This window comes from Aythya marila (assembly GCF_965140915.1).
Source record: "Aythya marila genome assembly, chromosome: 16".
Taxonomy (NCBI): domain Eukaryota; kingdom Metazoa; phylum Chordata; class Aves; order Anseriformes; family Anatidae; genus Aythya; species Aythya marila.
In genome coordinates, this window is record NC_139057.1 from 14324921 (window position 1) to 14338208 (window position 13288).

Consider the following 13288-nt stretch of genomic DNA (forward strand, 5'->3'; position numbering starts at 1 on the left):
GACTTGCAGGGTGCCAGGAGGATGCACCGCAGTCTCCTGTGGATCCAGAGAGCTGGAATTGTGATTGGCTTCAAAATCAAACGCCTTATAGCCTACTCTGATTGAAGCGGGTGGTCGGAGCAGACGTGAAATACAATGCCTTTCTCCAGAGTAGGCCAAGGGCAAGGCATGGACCTCCGGCCATCTGCACACCTATGACCTGGTAACTGCTGCAGCAGGGAGACAGAAACCTGGGTTTGGGGGAGCCTGCGAGGTGCTGCTGTGCGTGTGTCAGACTCGCAGACGGGTTCTTTGGTTATCACAGCTCCCCTTCGTGTTCGTTTTCTGCCATTATTCCCAGCGCTGAGCTCCTGTGAATTAGCGTTTGGGTAACTGGGGAGGTTTTAAGCAAATACTGCTGACTGCACGCAGTGAGGGACCTCCAACAAGCTGAGACCTGACCTGTCGCAGAGCAGAGGGCACATCTGGTCAGAGCCATCCATTAGCAGGTCCTGTGCTAGCCTGGCACACCAGCCTGCTTGCTGGCAGCCCCTTCTGGGCCTGCTGGCCGTCATTACTCTGCAGCAGTCTTGACCAAACACCGGCTTCGTTCCTTTTAAGACTCATTGCAATTCATGAACAGAAATGACAAGAACCGTCAGCAGCTGCTGTAAACTCATCCCCCAGTGCTAGTTGCTCAGATTTCTTCTAGAATTAACGAAGATGTGAGCAAGCTTTCCAGCTGCCTGCTGTGTGAAGGATGGGTGAAACAGGGATGGTTTTTTTTCCATTTTGTTAAATCAAGTGACAGAAGGAATGTGCAGCTGGGTAGGTACAGTACCAGGACGAGGCTAAAGGGAGGGGTGGTGCTGCTGCTAGGAAGTGGCAGAGAGGTTTCTTTTATTATTGAGATGTGTCATAACCCATCAGTATCTTACAGACAGCAGAAGAGCCATGGTTCACCAGACAGCGAAGACGTGAAGTATGTTTTTAACGTTGTCTCAGTGGAGCTGTTTGCATGTAGTTGCCTGTTTGAGGAAACCCCTGAGTATAGGTTGTAATCCTGGTGCTGCTCGGGAAGTCCTCGTGCAGGTGTTGCAGCATCCCAGTGGTCCAGGCACACTCAGCATGCCGAGGGGTGAAGAGCTGGTGCTCTGCGGGGGAAAAGGGTCCTGGTGGGCTGGGCACAGATGGTGACTGGTAACCAGTGATAGGACCAGAGGGAATGGCCTCAAGTCGCACCAGGGGAGGTTCAGGCTGGAAATGAGGAGACATTTCTGCTCAGCAAGAGCAGTCAGGCACTGGGACGGGTTGCCCAGGGAGGTGGTGGAGTCACCGTCCCTGGGGGTGTTCAAGGGAAGGCTGGACGTGGTGCTGGGGGACATGGCTCAGTGGTAGCAGGGCAATGGTTGGACCAGATGACCTTGGAGGTCTCTTCCAACCTTAATGATCCTGTGATTCAGGGCACAGGCCCAGCCTCCACCCACAGCCCAATATATTCCTCTGCTCCTGATTTTTATCCCCCCCCTTACTGGTTTAGTCCCGTTGCTTTTCAGTCCCTTGTTAATGCCCAGCAGTGTCACGATGCCCCATGGCGAGGAGATGGCACTCGGCAGCGAGCAGAGTCCGCTGCCCCTCTCTCGTCCCGATGCCCTAAATCCTTGGGATGAGAGGTTTTGGGCCGTGGGTTGCCACAGGGCTGCGGTGGGGCAGCCTTTAATTTTAGCACGTTATGCTGGATAATGACAGTAACAGAAAGTCAATTTATAGGCAAGAACAAATTGCCTTTTTATGTGGGGAGGAGGATAATTCCTCCCCTGTGTTACATTATTAAATTTGTAATCTTCATTTCTAATGCTTTTCAAAAGAGAATATTAACAGAATCTACAATACAGATTTTAAATTTATGAGCTGCATTTTTTTCCCCAAATTCGTCAGATTGTATAATTTATCTTTAAAGGTGAACTTCAGCAAGGTTTTTTTTTTTTTTTAACTTAATGAATTAAAATCCCTTACTCGCTACCTATCTCTGGACAAGCTTAAAGGCTCCAAAGATACTTAAATTTTAAATAGAAATAATGGAGATCTATTTCCATCTTTGCTGAGTGGTGAGTTCTGAGTTCAGGCTTATTCCCTAGCGATAAAAGACACCAGCAGAAAAAAATGACACATTTTCGTATGCCGTTTGCGAGGGAGAAGGCTGTGGTGATGCTCTTTTTTGTTGCCAGGGAAACCGAGCGCTGAACCGGTGGCAGGAGAGGGAGGAGAGGAGAGGAGAGGAGAGGAGAGGAGAGGAGAGGACGATGCTGCTCTGCTCCGAGCTCGCTCCGAAATTCTCACTTGTGGTCAGGGACTGCATGGGCTGGGACCTGGCGTCTCTCTCCAAAACCCATTTTCTGATGCGCCTGAGGTTCAGTTTCATGATAGCTGAAATAAGTGGGCAGTTGCAGCTCCGTCCTGGCACAGGTCGCTTCTGGCACGCAGGCAGATGGATGCGGTCACCAGCGTGGTCCCTGCATGGGGTGCTCTGAAGACAGCTTGGGGGGAAAAGGGGTTGTGTGGCCAGGTACCAACCTCAAGAAATCCCAAGGCCTTTTTACCTCAGCACAGCCTCCACTTAAGCATGAGAATGTGTGTACAAGTGAAATGCAGGTCTAAAAGCAAGCGGCTTGTGGCACGGACACTTGGCTAGCAAGGGTAACGTGCGGTGTCCTCCACTGACCTCTGGGGCCTTGCTGTGCGTGGCCAGGAGCTGCCTGGTGACAAAGTTCCCACCAAAGGTTGTTTCTTTACATTAAAACGTTCCCTCCCACCAAACAGAGATACACATTGCTGTGTATTGCCTGCTCTTCCTGGGCAGGCAGTGTTGTCTGCAGAGCTGGCACTATGGACGTGGTCATCTCTTCTCATTTCTGCTCCCCAGCTCAAGGGAGAGAAACCAGCGAGGTGCTCTAAAGCATTGTGTTCATCCCTGCTCCTTCTACAAAATGCATTTAGAAAGGTTTGGCACAAATCGTGGGCTTTTGGTGAACTTGCTGCCGTGTATGTGTCACTGGGTAATTCAAACCAAACGAGGTTTTTATGATTTTATACCCAGCGCTCCCGTTGTGCACGCAGGAGACAGATGCAGGAGGCGGTTATGTGCCTGCCCTGTCTGTGGGTGAGCACGTCGCTTGGATGGAGAGTCCTGCACCTCTGCAGGGGCTGGGCTGTGCAACATTTTGCTTGGCTGGGAGCCTGCTAATGACCTTTCAGCGTCCCAGTTTTTAGTGGTGGATGGCGTTTTTCAGTGCTTGATGCGTTGCCTTGGCACCAGTTGAAGATGCCGTCGAGGCGGTGTGATTGACAGGGCAGTTCCCTGTGTGACGTGACGCAGTGTTTTGACCACTTTGCTTTGTAATTAACCATGAACCGCTTATGTTGGAGCTTAAAATGCGACGGCTGGCCCTGTCCTGCCTCCAGGCGCAGGAGGCCTGACCCTCTTCTTCCAGCAGCCAGAAATCGTGGCCACGAAGGGCAGGGTGCTCTGCTCGCACCCTACCTGAGCAGGACCCGGCGCTCGAGCTGTGTCAGGGTAATCCGTGCTCCTGAAAGGTGGCCGAGTGAGACAACCCGTGTGAGCAGCGTGCCTCCGTCTGCAAGAGCAAGTCTGCTGCAGGTACTCCGTGAAAGCACCTTTGCAGAAGCCTGCCCCAGGTGGTTGTATGGCCTGGTGAAACTCAGCCGAGGAGCCGAGTGCCTGGGATTGTTCGGCTCTGCTGGAAGCCAGGCCATCGTCTCCCTCTCTCTGCGTCTACAGTGGATCAAATAACTGCCTCCAAATGGACGCGAGTTATTAAGCAGTGTGTATAATTAAAGTCAGCTCCTTGTGAATTTGATCATTCATTTCCTTAAGGAAAATATGATGAAGTAATTACAACCCAAGCTAAACACAAATCAAATGCTATTCTAAGTGCGATTCTGCACCATGAGTCTAGTTTATGAATGACTCTGGGGCGCTGTGGCTTCGTGCCTGTTACAGAAACGTGGCTGCATTTTTAATTGTTTATAACAAATGAACAAAAGACTGCATGACTCATTTATTGTGTCAAGACCAATGCTCGCTCTTTGTGCTCACACACGTGGTTTTGACAAAGTGGCTTGCTCTTAAAAGAGCTTTGCAGGGACAGAAGAGAAGAGAAAAATCTCGTGAATGAGATCTCATATTAGAGCTTGTCAGCTTTTTCCCCTGAATTGTCTGAATGAAAACTAAACTTTACCCGCTTTAGCTGTGAATTTGAGAGGCAATTCAGTGCTGAAGCCAGATCCCAGTCCTCATGCTCTCCTCTCTCTTGATCGCTCCTTTAACTCTAGCACAGGCTTTCCATTTCAGCTGAATTTGGTGGGGAGCTAGGAGAGACGCACACCCTACGAATGCTCTGAGAAGATGGCTATGGTGGGGAGAAAGATCCGAATTAGTGCCCCAGAAAGAAGGGTCTGATAAATTGTATATCCCCCGTATTGCAAGGTGTGTTGGCTTCTCTGAGAAGCTTGGGTTGCTCCAGGGTGCTCACAACCTCAAAGACCTCATCCACATCAGGAGAGCACAGCTCAGGAGCAGGCTGTGCGAGGTGTTTTGCCCGTTGCCTTTTTGCAGTGAGGAGCAGTGAGGTGGGCTCTTCCCAGAGGTGAGCTTAGTGAGCAGACAGGCTCAGAAGGCTCAGGAAGGGCAGAAGAGCTTCTTGCAAAGCTTCCTGGTTTAGCAAAGCACAGGCAGGGCAGCTCTTTCATCTTCTGCCGTCATTTTCTTACAGTGACGTTTTCTAGCTGCTTTATTTTTGAGAAGTCACCTCATTTTTGTGATCCTCTTCTAAACTGAGAGGTTTTCTGCAGCTCAGGCTCATTCATATTTCAGATCCCGGACTTAAACAATGTCCTCAGAGTTATTAATAGTTTAAGATGGATGGCAGAATTAGGACAGGGTGCTCTGCTTCAACTCCCTTGTAATTAACCAGAAATCCTGACCTGGCCTTTCTAACTGATGTTGGTCTGCTGGAGGACTTCCAAGGACACCTGTCGGCTCCACCTCTGGTCTTTCCTGTGAAATAACAACGGGAAAGCTCAGGGATGGCCCTGGCAAATGAACTTGCCTCTCACCTTTTGGCTTTTCATGTTTTCATGATGCCCAAATCTTCATAGCTTGCAAAGTTTGGGGTTTTGAAGCGAGGAGGTTGTGCTTTGAAGCACTGGTCATTGGTAGTGCTGTGCCTGACATTTCCCCCAGCTTAATGGGGAACAAATATTGCCATGCAGTGGTAAACGAGTTTGTGTTATTTGTTGTTACTAATAGCCCGGGGCTGTGCCAAATGTACCTGCTGTGCTTGGAGCCGGCCAGCCCAACCTTCCTGGGCTGGGGGTGTATTTAGGTAGCAGCCCCTGGCACCTTCCAGCCGAGGAGGGGGGGTTAAACTCCAAGTGACCCTCAGGCCCCCCAAATCCAAGAAGTGGCAAGATTGCCTCCCCTCTTTGCTCTGCAGTGTGTATCTATGTCGCTCATTGCATTACAGCTATCATAGCAAGGCTTTATTTTTGTTTAAACGAATCGCTCCTCGCTCAGACAGGAAAGAAGAAGATGAAAAGCGCCCGGGCTGTGGCTGGGAGACGCGGCTCTGCCCGGGGCGGTCGCTGCAGCGTCAGCAGCGCCGTGCCTGCCTGTCCCTAGAGAGCTGGGCAGCCAGCAGGGAAGGATTTGGGTTTGCTGGGAGGCTGTTGAAGAATTGTTACAGCAGTGAACGTGCTGCCTGCACGCGGACGTTTCGTTTAATTGCTCTTTCCTGCAAAGCATGGCAGGTTAGGGTAGAGCAGGGGGCAGCACGCTCCGTTTTCTTATAAAATAAAAATGCAGAACCAGCCAGCAGGAGAAGCTGTTCAGGTTCTGCTCCTGCAAACGGGGAAAGCAAAAAAGACACGTGGAAAGAATTCTGAGAAGTCTCGCAGCAAAGCAGTTCCCATGAAATACTCTGAGAGAAATGATCAATTTTTTATAGTGCTGTGGTGCTGTAACTTTTTTTCAGTGGGGAAAAGCTTATTCCCTTTTTTTTAAATGATAGTCAAAAATCTCTTTAAAAGTCGTTGGCAGCGCAGTATATAGGTTTACCTTTGGGTTTCTTAGCTTTGTCTCTTTTGTAGGTAGGAAAATTTGGGATTTTTTTTTCCTTCGCTGACATGTGATTTGTTGAAAGTTGCAGAATATTAGGATTGCAGAACACAAGGATTGCAGAACTCATTAGAAATTTCTAAATGAGACCGTTGGCCTTTTTTTTTTCTCTTATACATCTGAATTATCAAAAAGGTCAAATAATTAAATGTAATATCATGGAAACCGTTTGTGTTTAACCTCAAAAGGAGCAGAAAAAATAGGACATTTTCCTAGTTTAAGGTAGGAAAGCGTGTCTCAGGAAGATGGGCAGCAAAGCAGGGATTCACTCGTGCTCCCCCAGCCCGGCGGTGGAGACGTGCGGGTATCGGCGGGGGGACAGCAAACCGCAGCCGGGGCAGCTTGGAGGAGCAAAGTCCTGAGGAGCTGGGATCTGGGCTGCGGGGTGCTTGGGAGCTGCAGGCAGGCCTGAAAACAGATGTGTGGTTTTTGGAGCTTCCCCTGCTCAGGCTGGGAGGGAGGTGAAGGCAAAGTGCTCCTCAAAGGGCTGGGGTGGGTGGAGGGGAGGACGGGCTGTGCAGGGGAGCGCTGGATCTGCGCTAATTTTAGCGTTTATAGGAAGGATGAGGAAGAAAGTTAGATTTGGCCTACCTAAATTAAGCCCTGATGGGCTTTAAAAATAGGACTGTTGCTGTACACAGACTTGCAGACGTCTGTGTACACAGACGTCTGTAATGCTCCTCCATGGGGCAGGGGAAGCTCCCTCCTGGGCATCCCAGTGGGTAAGGAAAGGAAGCCTCTGGGGCTGCTGCCGGCTGCCTTCTGCCAGCTACCTAATAAAAATAACCCTCTGAATGATCCTGGTCTGCTCCGTGGGTGCACTTAATCTGCACAGATTAAGAATGAACGTGTTAAAACATTTTTTCCACCCCACGGAAGATTTTCTGTTTAATTTGGGAAGAAAGGGTGTGACTTTATTAGTGGCTGAAACTAGGACAAGGGGAATGAAGCAAACAGCCTGATTAGTGCCCCTGTTTATCCCCAGCCATTTTCTGTCATTTCTGGTGGATTATTCAGGCTGTGATGATAGCCTGGCATGTTCTGGAGCACGGCACAAGCTGCCGCTCTTTAGGTGCTCATAATTCACACTCCATTACGATGTCGACTTTGGGAATACTTGGCAGGATGTTGGAGCTTGCCAGGCATGATGAGATTGAGTTCATCTTGTTAAACTGCATTCCGAAATGGACTTATATATTTTTCCTTAGCAATAGCATCCCCTTAGGAGAACAGCGTGGCTCTCTCCAAGCACAGCTACCTCTGTAAAAGGGCCGGCGGTGCCCAACGCTGCCTCTCAGCTCGGCGTGTGCCAGGCTGCCGCAGGTGCTGGCTGCTCGAGCACGGCTGTGGGAAGAGTCTCCTTTTTTTGTCTTTCTGATTCTGAGCAATGCAGTTCTTTTATTAATCACAGAATTGTTTCATGGCACGCAAATCTTCGCACAGGTCTGTAGGGGTTCAGCATCTGACCAAAGAAGAAGAAATCTCACATTTTTAAAGCTGTTAGGGACAACTGTGCAGTGACAAAGGGGAAATGTGAGCGTGTTGGCTCCTTCTCGGTAGAGTATTGGAATATTAAAAGCGGGTACAGTGGGCAGTGCTTCAGCAGAACCCCACAGGGTGCTGAGCTGAGGTGCCCCCACGTCTTGTTCTTTATGGCCAAAGGTGTGCCAGAGCCGGGCTGTTGGTCTCGGGGATCCTTCCTCATCTCAGCGGGTGATGCCCTCCGGGTGGGCGATCAGTGCTTTCCTTGTCCATTTTCAGCCCCAAACTGGCTCACACCTCCTCTTCTCTGGGGCAGACCTTCATGGAGGAGAAAGCCAGAATCGGCTTTGACCTCGGGAGTGAAGTCAGAGGCAGTGGAAAATGAACGGACTCACAAGACCTCCTTTGTGCAGGCAGGTTCAGCACCGTCTGCTGTGCAGCTCGGGGAACATCTCTGCAGGCTGCTGGGTCCTGTCCCACCCGTCCACGCGCCCTGGTGCCCCTGGACGGGTGCTGGCAGCAGGCACACGGCGCTGTCTCGTTCTTCTCCCTCATCTCTGCAGATTTCTGCTGCTCGTCTCTGCTTCTACACGCTCTGCAACGTGCTCCAAGGAGCGCGTCGGCTCAGTCGGATGGGTTTTTCTCTGTTTCCCTGCTGGGGTTGTCAATTCTCCACGCTGTACGAGTGCTGCTTTGTACCTGGGCCTCGGTTTGGAGCCGGGCAGATAATTCAGTTGTGGAGGAACCCAGGTGTGCAGCCAGAGAGCTGAGCATGCCCAGGTCGATATCCCACAGCATGCAGGGATGCACACCGATGCGCGCTGCCTGGCTGGTGTAAGAACACGACACAAATGCAGCCTCTTTGCTCAGGCTTGGACTGGTCTTTCCTGAAAAAGACAGACTTATTTTGGCCAGAGCTTTGCAGTAAGAGCAAATGCAACTGGAAAGTAAGCATCCGAGTGATTTCTCTTGCTGATTTTCCCCCTTGTACTCCGAGTTTGGGAACGAAAATGCTGCCCGGGCTGCTCTGCTGGACGCGTAGGGTGTACGGGGTGGCCTCGCTGGTGCTGCTGGTCGTGTGCTCTGGGTACCAGCACGTTCTGGGCTTCAAGCAGCTGGTTAATTTAGGAGCAAGGCTGATCGAGTTGAAATGCAGTCAATCTGTGATCTAAGGGTTAAATCAATACCAATTAATTCTGAAGCGTGGGAGGGCCTGTACCGCATCCATCGCGCTTTTTGTGGCGGTAGCATTCAGCGAGCCGAGCAAACAGAGGGGAAAATTGAAAACAAACCGGGAAAGAGAAGGAAGATACCGAGCACTTGGGTGGTGGTGGGATGGAGCAGCAGGAGGTGCTGGAGGGTGAGGTGAGGACAGCAGCGCGAGGGGCGCGCTGTGCCGCCAGCACCAGCACCACAGCCCCCATCGCGGTGTCATCCTGCGCGATAGCGCTAATTGCATAACCACGACCTTGTAACGAGCTGCTGCAGAACCCGCGGAGATTTTCCAGACTCGCTGTTCTCTGAGCACAGAGACCTGCCAGTAACAGCTTTAGCGAGCCAGGTGGCGGCTGATGGGGGAGAGCGGGAGAGACGGCGGCTGTTTCCCTGGGGAGAGGAGGAGGGTGCCACTGGTTTACTCTATTTACTTCCCAGCCCCAAGATTAAGGCAGATACAGCTTCTGGGGCAGTCAGTTCAGCCATAGTGTCCACATCATCCTCGTGAAGTGATGCCTCGCAGTGCAGCTGACGGATGACTGTATTTAAGGAAGAGGATGCTCCGAGGGGTGCTGAGCTCTGTACCTGCGCGGTCACCTTACCCCTCCTCAACCACTGCTGGGTTCTCTGGAGGAAACTTCTGCTTTGTTGGTCTGATGCTGCTCCGAGGCAGAATTAAGGGAATCGTGATAATGAGGTTTAATTACTACAGAACAAAATGGTGCAAATATAATTAATACCAGTCAAGAAGGATTTGGGGAAAGTGGGTCTTGTCAGACCTTTTTATGCCTGTTTTAGTGGAAGCAGGTATCTGGGTAAATGTGATGCGTATGTAAGGATTTTGACCTAGAACAACATGACCCTAAAAAACGTGGTAGTGACAAATAGATTAAAAACTTGCTTCACTTCTCAAAAAGCACTCGGCAAGGAAAACTCTTAAGACAAGAGGCTGTTTCCAAGGTCTGGTGCCATTCAGTGTTTTCATTTGGTGTGGAGCAAACATGGATTTAAATCTTACCAAATTCACAGGTGAGGAGCACATTAGCAGGGTAGTAAATAGCACTGAGGGTGGGAGAGTTGGATAGAGCTGCATGGACTGTTTCCTAAGATGTCTTCGTTATTTTTTTTATTACATTTTAAAGTTCTCCAAGGCCATACCAGCAGGGCATGCAGGGCTGCACAGCATCAGTGAGGCGTGATGCTCTACCAGGAGCTTACTGGGGTTTCAGGAGGTGCAAGGAGCAGCATTGAAGATGGGAGTACAAGCTGAATTCTACCTTTGTACTTTATTTTTTGCAATAAAATGCAGTCTTCAATTCCGACGCGCTTGTTCTCAACAGGGTGTTTAAAACCCAGGAAGGTCATTAAAATGATTCAAGGGCAAGAGGAAAAAAAAATGCCAGAGCATGAGAAACATAAAGAGCTCAGTCTGCTTAACTTGTCAGAAGAGATTGAGAGGTGACGACTACGCTGCAGAAGAGCCTTTCAGCGAGAGCACAAGGCAGCCCTCGTGGTGCAGAAGGACATTAAAAACCTGATGGCGAAAAGCTGGAGCCAGGCAAACTTCAGTCACTTCTTTAAATGTCAGGCAGTGAAATAAACTGCACAGGCAAATGGCAGATTCTCCATCTCTCTCTCTTCCAGGCCGGAGTGGGTACATTTTTAGAAGATATTCTTTAGCTAAATGTAAGTTGTTTGGCTGGTCCGAGCTGCTGTCAAGGCAGAAAGCCTGTTGAAATGTCTGCTGCTCCCTTCTGGTCCTCGGCATCCGCGAGGTGCTGGGTGCCCTCAGCTTGGGAATTGAGGCAAAATGTTTCTTCCCAAGGTCATTCTGAGCCTGGCTCTGCTCTTCAGCTGCGTGTTGTGCTGCAGGCTCCATCAGCTGCTTACCCTTCGCGGCTTACTGCTTGATTGGAGGAGGTGCAGGGAATAAATCCGGAGATGCTGCAGGAAACGTCAATACCACTCCAACGTGTTCCAGGTAGCACCAGCGATGGAGACAAATGGGTTTGCCAGGCAGTGCTCACAGGGGGCTGATCATTTACATTCTTGATCTGGAAAGGAGTTGAAGGCTTTGGGTTATAAGGGAGGAGGTCCTGCCCCGGCACGATGCTCCACGTTGCCCAGAGGCTGCTAAGAGCAGACAATTGCTTGCAAAATGTTTTCGGTGTGCAGGCAGGCAATGCAGGTTTGTGCTGACTCTTTCCAGGTATGTTACTTCTGACCCTGGTCTTCTCTCCCAGCTGAGGGAGTTGAAGGAACGTAAATTTTTGTCATGTGCCAACCCCAGGTAGGGTTTCACTGAGGGGTTTAAGCAGCTCAGGACCCTGCATCCCATCTCTGATGGCATCTGTGGTGCTCCTGCGGGTCTCGGGCGGCAGTGGTGTGGGAGCTTGCCTTTTTGGCAAGTCACATTCCTCCCCTTCTGCTCAAGGGAAGCTTCTGGCGAAAAGGTGAAGGGGAACGAGGCTGGGGAAACCTTTCTGTGGAGTAACTGAGGATGGTTTGTTGGGTGCAGCCGTCCATGTGTGCTCCTACCTGGGAAAGGAGGGAGGGATGAAGGACTCGTCACTGCGGTCACAGCTCATCCTTTGCATCTGACCTGCTCCTGGCTGTTTTCCCAGAGTTTCCCCAGTACCATAATCCCCCTTTTTTTCCTTTTCCCTTTTAAGTAAGAACATCTACATGTCACAGAGGTGAATGTGATCAGGAATACTGGAAAACCACCCACTTGCAGAAGGCCTGGAAGAGCGAGTGAGGGGTGAGGATTTGGAATCGCCTGGCTCCCAACGCAGGAGGCAGTCTGCCTGCCTGCCCTCCCTCCTGATCCCATTTCTCAGAGCAGGAGGCAATCCGCCTGCCCTCCCTCCTGGTCCCCGGTGCCCAGCAGCAGGTGGCTGTGCCCCAGCCTCCAGCTCCGGGTGATGCAAAGCCACGAGCACCTTGCCTGGCCCCCAGCCTCTGTCTTATTGCCAGATGTGGACATCTCATCAAGCCATGTAAGCCTGCACGTCTCCAGGCATGGCTAACTAGATTGGAGAAATAACCTAGAGGATGTTGTTTTTTTTTTTAAGCAGATGTTGTATAGCTGGGCTACTGGATGTTTTTCCTTTCTTTTCTATGTATTTGTCAATTTGTTGCTTTGGCTCTGGTTGCCCACCCGGGTTGTAGTAATAACGAACCTCCAGGGTGCAGCAGAATGAGCGTGCTGAGAGTGCTCGTGTGGAGGAGGGCTGGGAACTGGTGGATGAGGTGCCTGAAAGGCTGTCTGGGGAGGTCAGTGAGAGACAGAAGTGAAAGGGCCCATTGAGTCTGTCCGCAGGGCTGGGGGTGCTCTCTGCAAGGAACCCAGAAACCCCGTCAGAGGCTCCAAGCAAACCGCACAAGGCTTGTAGAGGTGCAGCAAAGGCAACTACTCTGCAGTGGTTGGGGAAATAGGTAAGGCCGTTTCATGAGACTTTGCTTTTACTGGTGCCTTTACTAATATTCTTGCCCCAAGGTTGGATCTTGGAAGCACTTCAAAAATACCTGGTTTATGTTCGTGGGTCTTCCTGATTTATGCGACACGCTTCATACGTTGCTGCAGGCACACAAACAATCCCAGCTGTAGTTAACGTTAACTCAGAACATGTGTGTCCCAGCTTTTAGCCCACAGGGACGCACGGATACGTGCTGCAGCAGATGTGGGGACAGCTGCTGGTGCAGAGCCCGGGGGCCGATGTGGTTACCCGGTCGGAAACCTCGGGATACTGGAGGAAAAGGGACTTCTGGCTGAGCTTATAGGAGAAATTCTGTCTTTGCATTTCATTGCAATTAAAATTCGAGAAGTGGAATTGGAAGTATTCTGGTATCTTACTGATTTGAAACGTGCCTGTTACGCTAAGCCCCAAAGAGAAGTATTTTTAAGTCAAGCGGCTCGCTGCACAAAAAAGTGTTCTGCATATTTTAGAGGTTCGTACAGTTACCCGCATATTTCTCTAAAGTAGGAGGGAAAGACTTATTTCCTTTAATATTTGGAGAGCTGGGTCATTTCTTCTGCTGGGCACTACTTGAAGACTGGCAGATTTCTGAGAGCCGTGTGGCTTTGCAGCACTGCGCTCTCCTCGGTGCCATCAGGGAGGCTGCTGCCATGTAACAAGAAGTAAATTAATAGAAATAATCAGGAGGTTTGGGGGGTTAGAGGTTTGTTCCTGAATCCGGATTTAACAGATAGGCACCTTTAAAAGGGTTTAGACGTTGAGCTTTGTTCAGAGAACTTGCAGATGATGTGTTGCAGGATGAGCACTGTATGTGGGATGGAATTTGGAGCTTCCTCGCACCAGCTAAAGCAATTAATAGTAATGGTATTCATTACATGCTCATTACATAACGTGGCTTGTTCTGAGAAACAGACTGCTGGAGCAGGAGGATGGAAAT

At 50.3% G+C, this 13288-nt stretch overlaps 1 protein-coding gene across 1 annotated transcript in view; it reads left to right on the forward strand.

The window, feature by feature from the left end:
* RIMS4 (regulating synaptic membrane exocytosis 4) overlaps nt 1–13288 on the forward strand; it is a gene marked incomplete at both ends in the record, with an annotated part of 49977 nt that overhangs the window by 20317 nt on the left and 16372 nt on the right. The window lies entirely within an intron of this gene.